Below are 15,567 nucleotides of genomic sequence, written 5' to 3'. Positions count from 1 at the left end.
TCATCCCTAAATTTAGAAATGGGATGACTCACCACCTTCTTTCTGCCAACAAAAATCTGTTCACGTCTGTACACATACACACACATACAAGGACAAATTCCATCCATTGACTTTGTCCCTCTATGAAGGAGTCTCTGAGTAGCAGAGACTGAACTTCCTATTCTCCCTTTCAATAATGCAACAAGTTCTCTTAAGCCTCTACACTCTCTCTTATGAGGCACTTAGAGAAATAATCTTTTCTGGAACTGAAGCCTGTGCAGAGGAAAGGGGGAAATAATGTCTTGTAACTCATAATTATTTCCAGTCTCCATTCTCTGTCTCTGTCATTGCTTTTTTTCCCGTCTCTCTTGCCTTGAGTATCTCTTCAGGGCATGTTTTTCTTAACCTGTGTCACCATGGCTCTGCAGTCTTGTACTTTAGTTGTTATACATAATTCTGTAGGAGATTGCAGCCAGTTATTTCTAAAAAATAAGTTGAAGTGTATTTATTTCAGTGTGTGTTTATAGCGAGCATGTCTCAATGGACTTGGATGGAAATGACGAGAGAAAAATAGGTATAGCTTAACTCAATGCTCATACTACATAATATATATATATACTGTAATCCACTCAATGATATAAAGATGACAGGACAGGACAAATAATTGCATGCTAAAGACACAATCCTACCCAGTCTACTTTATCCATGTCAGATTGGCTTTTTTTATAAGCAACATCAAGTCTGCATAATGATGTCATAAATGGTGGAGTGATATTTGTGTAGAGTTTGACACTAGAAGGTCGTTTTCATTTCATTTGCTGAAGTTTCTCTGTGCTCGCATACAATCTGAGCTTAAAATGTCTGTATGATCATAATTTGTGATATCACAACTAGTTTGGAAGCCAAGTGCGGTCCAGTATGTAACTTACAAAAGTAATGTTGAAACATGAAGCCTCAAGTAGACTGTGAAGAGTTTTTAACAAGTTTATTGAGCTCAGAAAAAAAACACCATCCACCATATTTTAAAAACATATCAAACACACATTTTTTGGTCAAAACAAAGTGTTTCTTGAAACATGTCTGGAGGGAATGTATAATCTATATTTCATGGCTCAAAACAAACAAATAGAACTTAAAGAATAGCAAAATATAGTATTAAATGCATTATTCATGTTTGTAACACTATTTATATGGATGGTTGGGTATCTCCAAAACTTGAGTGTAGAAGTGTTGACAGATTTTCTGACTTGAGAATAATTAATTTCTTTACCAGTTTGGCTTTCACTTGTTCCCAGGGACACAGAGACAAGTTTTTCATGGCCCATTGGCCTGATCTAATTTGGTGGAAGAGAACACTCTATGTCTAAATTTGTCACTGCGGCCACCAAGGTTGGCACCAAAGGATGGATCACTGAGCAGCGCCCCTGTCTCCCATATCAATTTCAAACCAAAGCCTAAAAATACACCCAATTATACAGAGAAGAAGAAAGTGGCTATTGTCAGTTTCTATATGTTCTGACCCCAAGATGTCACCTGGATGAGATTGTGTTGAATATAGAATGTCCTAGACTGCTGACACACGTGGGAAAACACTTGATTAAATGTCAAATTCTAAACCGCATGTCTCATGTGTTGCATAATTCACAAAAGAATGCAGCGCGTGAGAATTGTCATTAGAGCTTAAACAAGCAATCAATTATCCTTTAGCCTGTTTTTCTCCCAGTCCACCACTATTAAATCAACTAGGAGCCTTGGGATTCCTACAGAATCACTGACACTTCCTGCTCGCCACGAGACAGTGCAAGCTGCGTACCAAATACCAATGGATGATCTAGCCTCTCTTCTGTTAACTGACAGACTTTCAGGGCTGTCAAATCCACCCGCTAATCAGCTAATAACACCAACAATTGGTAATTAGGCATCCCCAGAGTAAGCAATTAATTATTGGTTCACAACGTGCCTTCCCCCCGCTAATAGTTGGGTAGAAAGACTGCTTGATGTTATGTTTAATAGTCATAAACTTTTATTGCCTCTCAAACACAAAGAGTCAATTACGTAGGCGAGGGAAGATGCCTGCTATAGGCCCTGCTGGGGAGAGAGGTTGATTAAGGGTGGTAAAGGCCCTGTGGCTTTAACGGGATGGATGGAGAGTAAATAAATGGAGAGAGATAATTAAGGATTGGCAGAAAACAACACACTTTAGTTTCTCTCCTACTGATTCCAGGAATTACATTCTCTTTTCTCTCATTCATCAGTGGCTGTTTATAATAGTCTGCAACACATGAACTTATTTAGGGCATGTGCACATTTTAGAAAAACTGCAATATTAAATCAATGAATCATTCAACTTCGACAGAAAATGTATTGTAAAGTATTTTCATAATTAATAAGAAATATTAATAATCATCAGTTGATCATTTAAATGTGAATATTTGCAGCAAATGGAATATCTTCAAATTGAGACTGTTAAGTGGACAAAATAAGTAATTTGAGGATGTCATCTCAGAGATTTTTCACTCCATTTTATACACCAAAGGCCTAATCAGTTCATTAAATGTACTGATCACTAACCATCTCAACTACAATCTCAATCAATCAATCTTACTTTATCACCCAAATGTGACCATTTTTATTTTAATTTCTCATTGTGAAAACGCTGATGTCAACCACATCCTACAGTTGTCAGCTATACCACATATGACCTTTTGAAAAGCATCTATAGTGTTTGTTTGACTTGTGTAGCCTGACATGTTATTACATCAATGGAGGTGTTTGCTTCTGGGTAAATATTTACTGGCTAAAATGAAAGAACTGAAGAACTGAATAAAGAACACCTTTATTGACAGTGGACAGACAGGAAATCATGGGAGAGAGAGGGGGGTGTGTCCTCTGGTCGGGACTCAAACTGTGGTCCGCTGTGTACCTGGCATGCGCTCTAACCACTCAACCACATGCGCGCCATAATTCTGAGTTATTATGCAGCACCACTATTGTCTTGTGAATCCTGCTCTTCTTGGTATCTCTGTTTCTTCAAATTCTGACTCTATTCTGAAGTTTTAACTATCTTATTAAACACCTTGCAATTCCGGCTCTTCAAAAACAAAGCAAAAAGAGTTAAAACCAAACTGATAAATCTCAGGTCTCCACCCCACCTGCCTCACTGCATAGACTGCCACTGCTAAGTATACCCTCCCACAATGTTATAGAACAGAGGTCTTCAACAGGGGGTCCACGGAGGTACTGCAAGGGGGTCGCGAAAGTTTTGGTTGATTAGACATTTTTTTTATACTCCCCCTCGCAATTTTTTCCACAAATTGAAATGTCTTTAAATACACATTAACATGAATCCAACACACTGTAGTGAACAGATAAATGGAGGCAGAAGATGTCTTTCAGTCAGCAATACACACATTCAGGGACACACAGGAGCGACACACAAGACCCCTGGTTTCCACAGAACAAAACAACACAACAAGGGCATTTGCATTTAAAAGCTTGGAGCTGTATGAAACAAAAAATTAAAAATTCGCTTTAAAATCCTTTAATTAATTATTTTTTGTTTTAATTTGAATTTCAGATTGTTGACACTTAAACAAATTAAGTGGAAGCTATTACAGAATCAGTTTGATACCAACCTTTTGATCTAGCACAGGGATGCATGACAAACACTTAATGAATATTTTACTCAGTATTCATCATGAAACCTGCATATTATTGCTAAATTGCAGTAGCCTACAACAAACAACAAACACAAAGACACACACCTGACCTGTGTGTATCACGGGTCAACATCCCCTGTTGCAGCTTGCTCTCTGGTCTGAAGCAGATGAAAGCATTGGAAAAGGGGGACTTCTGGAGTGTTGCTGCACTCCTCAGCACCATTAGTGGTGCATGGCTTTGCTGTGGCTCTCCCCTGCTCACAGTGAGTTATCCGCCTCCTCCATCACCCCCCTGTCTCAGCAGCCTTAATGTGGTCTGGGCTTGTTGTGGCATGGAGCACACTGGCCTGCCTGGTCAGCCATTAATACTGACCTATTTCCAGGCAGCTCTCCAGAATTAAGAGGTGGAAAAGCATGTGGAGAACTCTTTTCAAAATGATTCTTGCTCTCATTTATATGTGTTTTCTTGTAGCTGCAACATAATCCGTTTTCGTCGTGTTAAATTTCCAGAGAGTATTTGACAGATTTCTGCTTTAAAGTCAACACTACAGGTGTATGCTGATGCAAATGCATGTGTGTATCTGTCTGTGTTTAGTTAGAGTTTTCTCTCACTGCACTTACCTTCAAAACATTCTTTCCTGCTACAGTAGCAGTCTGCAGGCTGTAGAAACTATTCTACAGATTAGACCTGTGAGTTTCATAATGCTATTGCTGCCTTCAGCCTTCTTCTTTTTTTCCCACCCCCCTCCCTTAGCAAAGGTGTTACTTGAGCTTTTTCTTACTTTTATTGCAGGGTGTTACTTGCAGCATTGCATCAAAGTTCATCTAATGTGTTGTCCCAATATCCTCCCCTGTAGCCGTCGGTCAATCATTGGGGAAATGTTTCAGAAGAGCTCTAAACATGAGAGAGGAAACGAGCTGAGACTGATGTGCCCAAAAACACACCACCGTAGGTGACGGAGGCAAACGAGACAAAGGCAGAAATCAGGTAGAAAGGATGAGAGAGAGCAGAAACCGAGACAGAGAGAAAGGGAGGAGCGGGCAGGTGAGCTATGTGTTTGCTGACCTTCCCCCCTCTCTCGCTGTCAGAATAAAATAAGCCTCTGCCCCTCTAGCTGGATCAGACTGCCAGTCCATCAGCTGTCCCATTAACATGTCAGAACAAACAAACTAAACAAAACAAAAAAAAAAACACACAAAGGGCCAGCGAGCAAGAGGACGGATGGATGGATGCCTTAGCTTAGAGGAGGACTGGCTGTGTGGCTGTGTAGTGAGAGATGTACTGCTGAGCATTGTGGATCTGTCATCAGTCATTTCTCTCTGTCTCGCTTTCTTTTTTTTCCGCTTTCCGTCCACATCGCTCTGTAAACAATGGCACACAGAGCACAGCCATGCACTAGCACCCACAAGCCGAGCACCGAAAGGATCTATCCACACGCTCAGAATATTATTCAAGATTTGTGAAGAAGTGTCTCCCGAAATATTATTAGAATCGTGCGTCTTGTAGTCAGCACAACATTGAAGTGGGTCACATTTGGTATGATCTTATAAGCAGCCCTAAATTATGCTCTAGCACCCCCCCCTCCCCCCCTCCATCTCATCTGCAGTTCACAAGGTGCAGAAGAAGACAGAGGGAGGGAACTGGAGCTGGATGACTGAGGCACTGCAAGCCAGGATGCAGATTGTCTATTTGTTTATATGTTTGGACTTTTAATCTTGTCAAGTGGGTTATAGAGCACAGCTGTCGGTATACAAAACCAGTGGGGTGGCTGATCTAATACATTGAGCTCTTTTTACCTCCCCGCATGCCCCCCCAAATCTTTTCCTTCTGTCTCCATGGCTCTGTCTGTGGCACAGATGGATCTACAGTGGCTCCTGGTGGAACTCTGAGGTACTGTACAGAAAGGCTCAGAGACGCAGTGGATGTATGAAATCCTTGACCTAGTTCTCCTGTTTGTGTACATTGCATGTCTCTTGTTAATCAAATCAAGGGGACTAGTGCAGCCTTCTCGGTTTGACAGATTAGCCCAGATCCATCGATTCTGAATAAGAGAATGTAGCAGGCAGGCTGGCACTGAACACAGCTGCTTTCATGCATTGTGGTAAATGGGTGAGGGTTATGTCATTTGAGAAAAACTCATGCCACGCCGTAGATGCCTTATGTGGAAAAAGAGATTTTTAAAAAATCTATCCTGACAGATTTTTTCTTGTAGGCAGGGCTGTTTGAAAAAATACTGTAGACACCAAGTTTTCTAGTGTTCAATTCATTCTCCTGGGGCCGGCTGTGGGAGATGTATTGTTCGTATAATAAGTCCATGGTGAATGCAATCCTGCTGAGAGATTTCTTTTACTCACATACAGTATTGATTAACTCAGTATATGAGCAAAATTAGATCCTTCAAGGCATGAAGTAAGTGAAGCTTTTGGTACTTTCTGGGCAGCGAGGGCACAGCAAGGCATGTGTTTCTGGAACTCAGAAGCAGTTCAACTTTTCATTTTCTCATTTTGCCTCTATCTGTGTTGGCCAGAGGTGATCTTTGGAGTTTTACACTGCCTTGTGGAAGGTAGAAATCACATAGTCAGAGAATGATTTAACCTGACTAACGTAAAGTCTTTTTGTATGTATTTAGTATTTGGCCCAGTGTTTGTACCCAGGTTTTACCAGCGCCTCACTTGTCTCATCTTACCTTTGCATGCAAATTTGTCCATATTGTTTTTCCTCAAATCTTCAAGTTTAGCTTTTTTTACATCCAACTTTGAAATGCGTGTCTATTCCTTTGGCATCAGAATGTGTATTATTCACAGTAAGGATTTAAAAACTTCTCATCTCAGTCTATCACGCCGCTTATGTTAATGAATCATACAGTATGAGCAGCTATATAATGAAACGCAACTCTCCAGAGGCAAACCCATTTGTCAGAACATCTTTCTGACCCAAAGATGCAACATAAACCAAATATTTATGTCATACAATACAAAAAGTATACATTAATAAATAAAAACTTGAAATGTAATTTCAGAATGGCGAAGATAAAACACCCTCCCGAACCGGCATTGGGAGGGGTCAAGGCAGTGCCACGCATGGCAGGGAGGTTGATGAAGGGCCCGCGGCTCTCTGACAACTTATTTTCAGTGGGTTTATCCGTCAACCATGTTGATTCCATTAGCTGGAACTTGACAGCGAGTGGCTGTGCTCCAAGCTCTATCAGTCTCACATCAGAAGCTGGTGAGAGAAAGAGAGATGGAAAAATAGGGAGAAAGAGACAGAGAGAGGTAAATAACGGCCGACCCTTTTGCTGTATGAGTCCTCTTCTTTACAACACCGCTCCCCGTCTTGATGAACACTTACACACACATACACACACACACTACAAGTGACTTTCAAAATGGCATGATATCACATGGCAAGGGAATCAACAACATGCATAAACGATCATAGGATTCATAGCCTAATCATCTTGGGGTGAAATTTCACTCATGAATATTGTGACCATGACAGTTGAAATGAAGTTGACAAGGGTGATGACAGCGACCATTATGGCAGCATTAGAGACCAGCGGCATTATTCTGGCCCTGCTTGAAGTGGGTCAAAGCCTTAATGCCTTCTTTGTGAATGTGACAAAGTGTAAAGCGACTGCTGCTGCCGCCTTGTTATACCCTTTTCCCACGCATAGCCACATAAATCTCCCCCTCATTTACTGCTCACACGATTGAAATTCAATTCCCCGGAAACTGGTTCTAAAAAGACAGTTGAGGTCCGGCAAGTTATCGGTTTAGGCAATACCTACTCCCATTTAGGCTGGGCTGAATTAGATCTCGGGAGAAGGGAATGGGGTCAGACTGCCATATTTCATCTTTAAACCAAAGCTCATATTTTTGTCTGAGCTTCCTCACTGCCCTGCTGTCTTCACAGAGGCATTTGGCACTTGAATTTACTCCCAAGTCCAAAATTACCTTCCTTCTGTGTCGCCTCCTTTCCCTGCACTCAGTCCATCAGCTACGACTTGTTATTACAATTTCCCCTCAAAATGTGCCAGGGAGGGATCTATCCGATGTAATGATGATGGAAGTCACACTAAACAGGCCGGCAGTGTCTGTCACGCGCAGAGGGGCAGCTTTAACTATGGATACGGAGCAAAATGACTAAGAGGAATGAAACATTACTCATTTGGGGGGTAATGAATTTGAACATGATTAAAAGTCCTTTATTCTGTCGAGCTCACACCCAAACAATTCAAGCTTGCAGGAACTGGCTCAAAGTCAGGGTTTGACAGAACAATTTGTATGATGCCTGAGAACTCATTAGCTTGAGAAAGCTAATTAAAGCTTTCTGAATGGTTCCTTGACCTGTGAAATCTGCAGGCCAGGCAACCGTGAGAGAAGACAGAACAAAGTAGAAATCTTGATTAAAACTCAATAGGAACTCACTACTGGAATTGATTGTTTAAGCTCAGTCCAAGTCATGTGGGTGGAGGAGACATTGTAAGCTCTAATTGTAGTTTGAGAAGTGGCTGTTGAGAGCAGATGGACAAAAAACACATGTTACACACATGAGCTCTACCTAATCAATTAGTGAAGATTAGTGTAGAAGAAAAGTGGCTGGCATGTAAATAACACCTATTTGATTAAAAGTCTTAGCAGTACTCAAGGCACTCAGATGTGTGATCTGTAAAATGCTCCTCTTAGCTGCATTGTTGCACTCCGCTGAAGGTGTATCCGTGATTGAATATATTTAAAAAGTCACTAGAAGGGTCAGATACTCTCCAAGCTGATGTGTCATGAGAATTTCATTTTATAGAGTTCAGTTCAAGGTAAATCTTTCTAGAGTGAGAGACAGATGATGTTTTATTCAGAGATTCCCAGCTCTGACATTTTAAAAAACAGAGGAAACTGCAGATGTATGAAGCAGCATAAATGCATTGATGGACTGTCCCAGGATGTCCATACTTTCAATTACTGCATGACAATTCAGCTTGAGACATGAGACCGGCAAGAATGACTAGAAAAGGCAAGCCCTGGTAAAAATCTACTTGACCTTGGCTAAAGAGGTAGAAAGGAGGGCTACAGGGAGTGAAGAACAAGAAATTTTTAAAAAATGTTTTTTTTTTTTTCAAAGTGTGAATCCCACAGGTGTTCCTCTTGTCTGACCTCGATAAAATGAAAGAAAATGTGCTAAACTCATCTCAGTCCCTGCAGGAAATTCAATTCAGAGACAGAGAGCAGAAGGGGGAAACGAGGTTAGCGCCCTCCGTGGAATTAGAGGCAGTGTTCCCCTGACTGAAGGCTTTAGAAGACGCACGCGTTCACACATGGGATTGGCAAAAAACGGGATCATGATCTGAGATACTGTGATGCATAAAAGATATCATCGGCTGCTGTGTGGTATCATTTCAATTTACGCAAATGGTCTTAGTTTCAGGACTTTGTTTTCACGTGGGCCGAGTAAGAGTTAAGTTGGAGTTAAAACATGCCAGGTACAAGGTATGCTTTTTATTCTGGACTGAATACATAACGCTTTGGTCCAGAATAATCAATCATTTTGTCGAAAAGTTCCAGGGGCCAGTTGAACTAAACAGATTTTCCAAGTTTGAGTTAAGGTTTCCTTAAAATGTTCTCTGAAGGGTTTCTCCTTGTCTTGCTCATATACTTAAAGTTTGTTAAACCGTTGTACCAAATACCTTAGCAACCAAAGTAAGATGTTTTACAGTACTTCTGGGCTAACCCGAGAACAATATTCCTGCAACCAAGAGAACCCAATGAATATGGTTAATATAGATTTGACCAGCAATCAAGTCACGATTTGTCTGACCATCTAGAGTTGGATCACTCTACTTTCCATGGTTCATGCTCTTCCAGCTGTATTTTTATTAACGATTGTGCCGAGAAAGCAGGTTATGTCATAATAATGCAGTAAATGTTTTTCTTTAACTAAGGAAGGGATTCTGTGCAACACCCTTAAGTAAGTCCCTTAGCCAAGGACAAATGAAACCTAAAGTGTCATACTTAAGGGGAAAGCTGAAGGTGGAAACACCTTCAGCTTTTTTTCTCAAAAAAGTTCTCAGTCCCTGGGGAAAGTGTCTTTGGTCGAAATGTGGCTTTTGTATGTTATAGTTGTTGACTGTAAAATCCAAAGAGTGAAGGATGGAAACAGATGGAAGATTTCATAATCTGGAGAGTCAGGGAGGCCATGTTGAATATGTTACTTTTTTGCGTACTCAGCCCTCTTTTATTCAATTGTCACATCTTTTTCATCTTTTCATATCATATTTATACTGTTGTTCTCATGTCTCCTCCCAGTTCTCTCTCACTACACACAAACATGAGTACACACACACACTCACACTCACACTCTGTGACAAGTTCGACATGATCTTTCATTCAAGCCAGCGGCTGAGCTTAATGTGGTCTTGGGCTCCTGAGTTCCCTTTAAATGAGTTTTTCTATTATGCTTCTCTTCTGCATCCACTGCAGGGCTATTCCCTCACAGCCATGTGGTCGTGTGTGAATACAAAGCTGCCATGGGTGAATATCAATATCATATGTGTGTGTGTGAGGGAGTGTTTGTGTGAGAGTGAGTGAGAGAGAGAGAGAGAGAGAGAGAGAGAGAGAGAGAGAGAGAGAGAGAGAGAGTGAATGACAGGCTTGCATGTAAAACATACCATGCATGTTTTACTGTGCATACTTCTTCTATCCAACATCCATGCATTAGGGCTGTAACACCCCCTGAAGAAGAAAGATGAATCCCCTAGAGCAGAACTTTGGCACATCTGATAGAGTCCCAAATTAAATCACGCTCATTGATCATTTTCCCTCTTTATCTTCCTTCTTTGATTGTGTGTTCTGATCTCCTCCCTGTTTCCCTGCTCATTAGCATCCCTGCAACAGCAACTGATTCCTCCAACTCTGCTCACACTGCTCATCACCCTAGCATTGATCATAGGTCTATATTCCATTTACAAATAAAGAGACTCACAGGCATTATCATATGTGCATATCGACTCATATCTCAGGCTGACAAGCACATGCACGCCATACAACCCAGACTATGTTCCCTTCTGCTGTTGAGGAATGTTAATGAACCCAGTCCTTAAAATACAACAGCTCACATGGTGGCATCTAAAACTTCTTCCGTTAGTGTGATGTCCCATTGTTTCAGGATCAGTGACCAGACAACTGAACGGATAAGAAATGATAAGGGAACACTAATTTGTATGAGAGTCTTTTGTTTTTTAATATTGTTTTAGTGTCATCATAACATTTTGTACATCTTACCCATGTTATATACCCTATGACAATATATATTTTTATAACATAAATGTTATGGGTAGGCGTGTACATAATATTAGTCAATGTGACAATAAATTAAGAAAGATAATGAAAATATTTACAGTACAAGTTTAACTGATACAGTATGTTAAAGTAATTTTGAATTAATAGAAAACATATTTGATCCTATTTCATATTTGAAAATGTGCTTACATTTGTATTCATTTCTGTTTCTTTCCTGTCATTGAATCTGCTGTGCCAATGGGCACCTCAGCAGATTGTTTAATATATTCTGAAAACAGCAGTAATCTCTATAAGGCATAGAGGGCTGATGCTGGAAAGCTTTTCAGCATGACAAATATTCTGTATGAGGGCAAATCATTTATACAGGAGCAAGCTGTTTCACAAATCAAACTCATAGTATTGAGGAGTGCTGAAATGTGTCATTAAAGATAAATTTCAAGTCCATAAGCCTATATCTGGCAGGATTTTCTCTGATCATTATCATCTTACAATCTCCCTTATGGTATTTTATGTTTTTTTTATGCAATCACAGACAGAGTGACACAAACGGAATGAGTAAGTAGAAGGAGACTGTGTTGATATGGGTGTATCTATGTGTACACGCATGCACACCACAGAGCGTTACAGAAGGGTAAAAAGATATGCCAAGTGTGGAATAATGGTTTGGCATGTGTGAAAATGAACACAGTGATTGGGATTAATGACCTTATGGGAGCCTAAAGTGGGCATAATGAGCTGGAAAAGGCATATTCTAGATAAACCCGCTGGAATGGTAATGGAACAAACTGCTGGAGTCAGGGCCCAGTGTTGAGAGATATCGACGCTAGATTTAGACCTGATGGATTTCATTTCTGCGCACCTAAGGGTGATGAAGCTCTCTGATACTGTATCACAGCCAACTTTCTTTCTCTTGTGTAGCTCAACTATTCTGGAAGTAAGAAATATTTTATTAATCCCAAGGGAAATTTAAGTGTCACAACAGCACCATAAATAGTTAAATAGTAAAACAGAAAAGGTTGTTATTATATATTGTGCATTATGTTGTTGGATATCAATCATAAATAGTGTTTTATATGGACTATTAATGGAACGTTCTACTCACCAAGCTCTACACATTAGCCTAGAGTGAATGCCCTTTTTGCATTAAGAATTTATTAGTTGCATTATGTTCATATATAAGATGGACAACAACATTCATACTGAATGTATCTGCAATCTGTATCTGTTCATCGTGCAACTAATGAATGATTAGGGTTTTAATGTGGAAAATCAAAGCACTAGGTTTAAGTCTTATGGAGTGTTTCACCACTCATAGTGATACAGAGCAATGTTGTTGGGAAGTTGGTTCTCATTTTATCTCTATCCTGTGCATACATTCAATGCCACCTGATGCTCATTCTTCTCATTCTAGCCAATTGATTGACTGTTGGCAAAGTAAAGTGTAGCAATGCACCAACAAAGGCGAGGAAGAGGAAGACTGTGCAGATATGAACAAACAATGTAACCAATTAAAACACACACACACACGCACACAAAAAGTTTCATGTGCAGGGAAATACATTTAACCTGTTTTCCAGACCTTTATTTGTTTACAAGAAAACTCCAAAGGGTATCTTAAAGGTAAATGAGAGATTTATATATTGGTAACTTAAGCCTAAAAACACAGAGGACACAAGAGGCAACCAGTGCCCTGTGCTTTCTTGACCTCCTTCCTATAAATTATGTACAAGGACTTCACACTTTCAGGATTGTAAATTAGTAGAATATAGATGTTTTTACTGTTTAATTTAGTATGGGCCTGCAACCCTACAGCTATAAATACACAATAGTTTTTATACTTGGCATTGTGCTTTGTAATTCTGTCCAACTTTGTTTGACAAATAAGATTTAAAAACTTGTCCACTTGAAATCATCTTCTGCAGCTGTCCCTTGGCCTGTTTCCACTGTTTTTCCTGAGTTTGGCCCTCTCTTTGAGGCGTCTTCTCTGGTTTGTGCTGCAGGCTCTTGGGACAGATGTCTCTGGTTGTCACTCACTATGGAGCTTCAGTGTAGGTTGAGAGAGCTGGAGGAGAAAACAGCATGGTGAGTACAGTAAGTGAAGGGTGTAAAACTGGCCCTCTGGTGGGATCACCTGTTCCGAATGGAGTGGTAGGGGCTAAAGGAGAAAGGAGAGGATGGGTGGAGTGAAATGAAGGGTGAGGAGGATGAAATGAAGCGAGGAGACAAGCTTTTCAGTGAACATGTGTAATGCACAGCTGCTGTCTTAGTGTCTGCCAGTGATGCTTCAGGCCTCCACTGTGGACATACTGCCGTCCAGAGGGGGTCAGGGGAGGCATGTAGGGAAGGAAGGCAATCATAAGAGCATAATAAGACTACAGGGTGGTGGAAGAATTGAAGAAAAGTGAGGAGAAAGACATTAGGAACACAAAAAATATCCTATACTGTACACAATTTCTGTTCCCATGCAATCTTTGTTTCACATTCTGAAATCACACATATTCTATCAGTCCCACCAGAATAATAGTCTATGATAACTTTTCCTCTTTGACGTCTGTCAGAAGTATGGTTCCACGGGGACGAGGCCAATGAATTTATGGGGCCAGGTTAGTGAGTGGTAAAGGAGATGACTCTGGGAAAGAGTGGAAGGCTGTTTAGGTAGAGCTTCAGTTGCTCTCCCAAAGGTCCTCTTGATCATCACACTTACCCCCTGGAGACTATGACTCAGTTCAGTGCTCCCCTGCTCCCGTCACATGCTCATCTTGTCACCGAGAGAGATGTCGGCACTGGGGAAGAGCGCGCGCACACACACACACACACATACACACACCTACACAGTTTTTGCTGCTTATATGTGATTTTCCTTGACATCTGTGTATGTTCTCATCACTCTCGTGTTTGTGTCATGTTAGTAAATGACTTGAGTGCGTGTGTAAGCGTGTGCAAGCGTGTGCATGTGAGTAGTTATGTGTTTATGTGCCATATGTCTTACAATGTTTTGTAAATGGCTCTCCCAGCTCTCCGGGGCCTGATTCAACTTTGACAGAGAAATGACCATCCTGACCGTGAGGATAAACCAACAGGCCTTACAGATGGATGTCGCCTCTCTTGGTGATGAAAGGACTTCATGACCTTCATCTAAACCAACAGTGAAATTGGGGGTCGGGGTATTAGTACTGTGTGCAGAGAGTTTCGCCCCTTTCACACAACTATGATACCTTCTTTACAATGCACCTCCAATCCTAATGGTGTGTTCACACCAAACGTGAAGTGAAGTTTTCGAGTGGCGAGAATACATACGAAAACAATGGAAAGATAGGAATTGTGTCATTTGAGTGTTTGTGTAAGTTGAAAATATTCAGCTTCAGTGAAAAATCTGTGTGTTTTGTGGGAATGGACCACAGGAATTAAGCCGCAGCTTGCCAACAGACAGCTGTTTGAGAGCCAAGAAGCATGTTGGTGCCGCTGCTGATCATTTTATTTATTAAATAATTTAATGTATTTTAATCTAATCAGTTGATTTTTAACTTGATTTAATTTAATTACATTTAAATTGAATTTAATAAATGTATTTGAATGTAATACATTTAATATTTTTTTATTATTTTATTTTATCTATTTTAATTCAGATCTCGGAGTACTGAACACATATTCTTAGCAGCAGGGAGCAGTACCGTTTCACCAGTATTGTGGGGTTTACCTGTCTTGCGTAGTGCTATTTAATATGATGCTTTGGTTGCTGGGGTATTTATGGTGCAAAATGTCTCAATCACTTTCTTTGGCGGCAGCAATTACTTAACTTCCTATCAAAAAACTTGCTGGACACTGGAGTTTCATGGTCTCTTACTGTTATTAGCACCTTTTTGCCAGTAACACACTGTGGCAGTGGAGCATCATCAGGACCGATACATGAAAATCCAAACTTTAAATAATCATGGGCGTACTTACTCCTGTGCCATCACTGAAGTTCTCTGGCGCCCCCCAGGGGAGGAGAGCTTCATACTTTAAAAAACGCTGCTTTAGATAGATACGGGGGGCTGCTGCCTATCCCAGCAGACACGGATTGAGATGCAGGATACGCTCTGGACGGATCACCAGTCAATCACATGGCTGACATACAGAGACAGACAATTATTCACACCTATGGGCACATTTTGAGTCAGCAATTAGATTAAACAGCATGTGTTTGGTATGTGGAGGGAAAGCCACCACTGTGCCACCCTTTTAAATGGTAATGACTTACGTTAGAATGTTGCATTAGTTGAATTGTTGGCAGGTATTGCCTTGCACTCATAGTAATGTTAATCTGTGAAATCATTAGTGCTAGTGATAGCTTCAGATGGAATACATTTTGTAAAATGTAGATTGATATTGAGTGTTGCACGTTGCAGTTACAATGCCCTCTTCAAAGATATGACAGAGACCGAGGAAGACAGAGCTGAGGGAGGTAGCAAAGGGGAACAGTTATTTGGAAACCTGGATTCAAACCAGCAGCCAGCCAACAGATGAATTATTACTAAAATATGTAACATCTAGTTCCCAACCAGTCTCCATATATTTTGTTAAACTTTGAAGTTATTTATGGACAAAATGTGCATTTTTTTTACAACAATTAAATTGGGCATTCTGTTGGTGTGCATCA

Source organism: Scomber japonicus, chromosome 15 (assembly GCF_027409825.1).
Source record: "Scomber japonicus isolate fScoJap1 chromosome 15, fScoJap1.pri, whole genome shotgun sequence".
Classification (NCBI taxonomy): domain Eukaryota; kingdom Metazoa; phylum Chordata; class Actinopteri; order Scombriformes; family Scombridae; genus Scomber; species Scomber japonicus.
Note: the sequence above shows the minus strand (reverse complement) of the source record.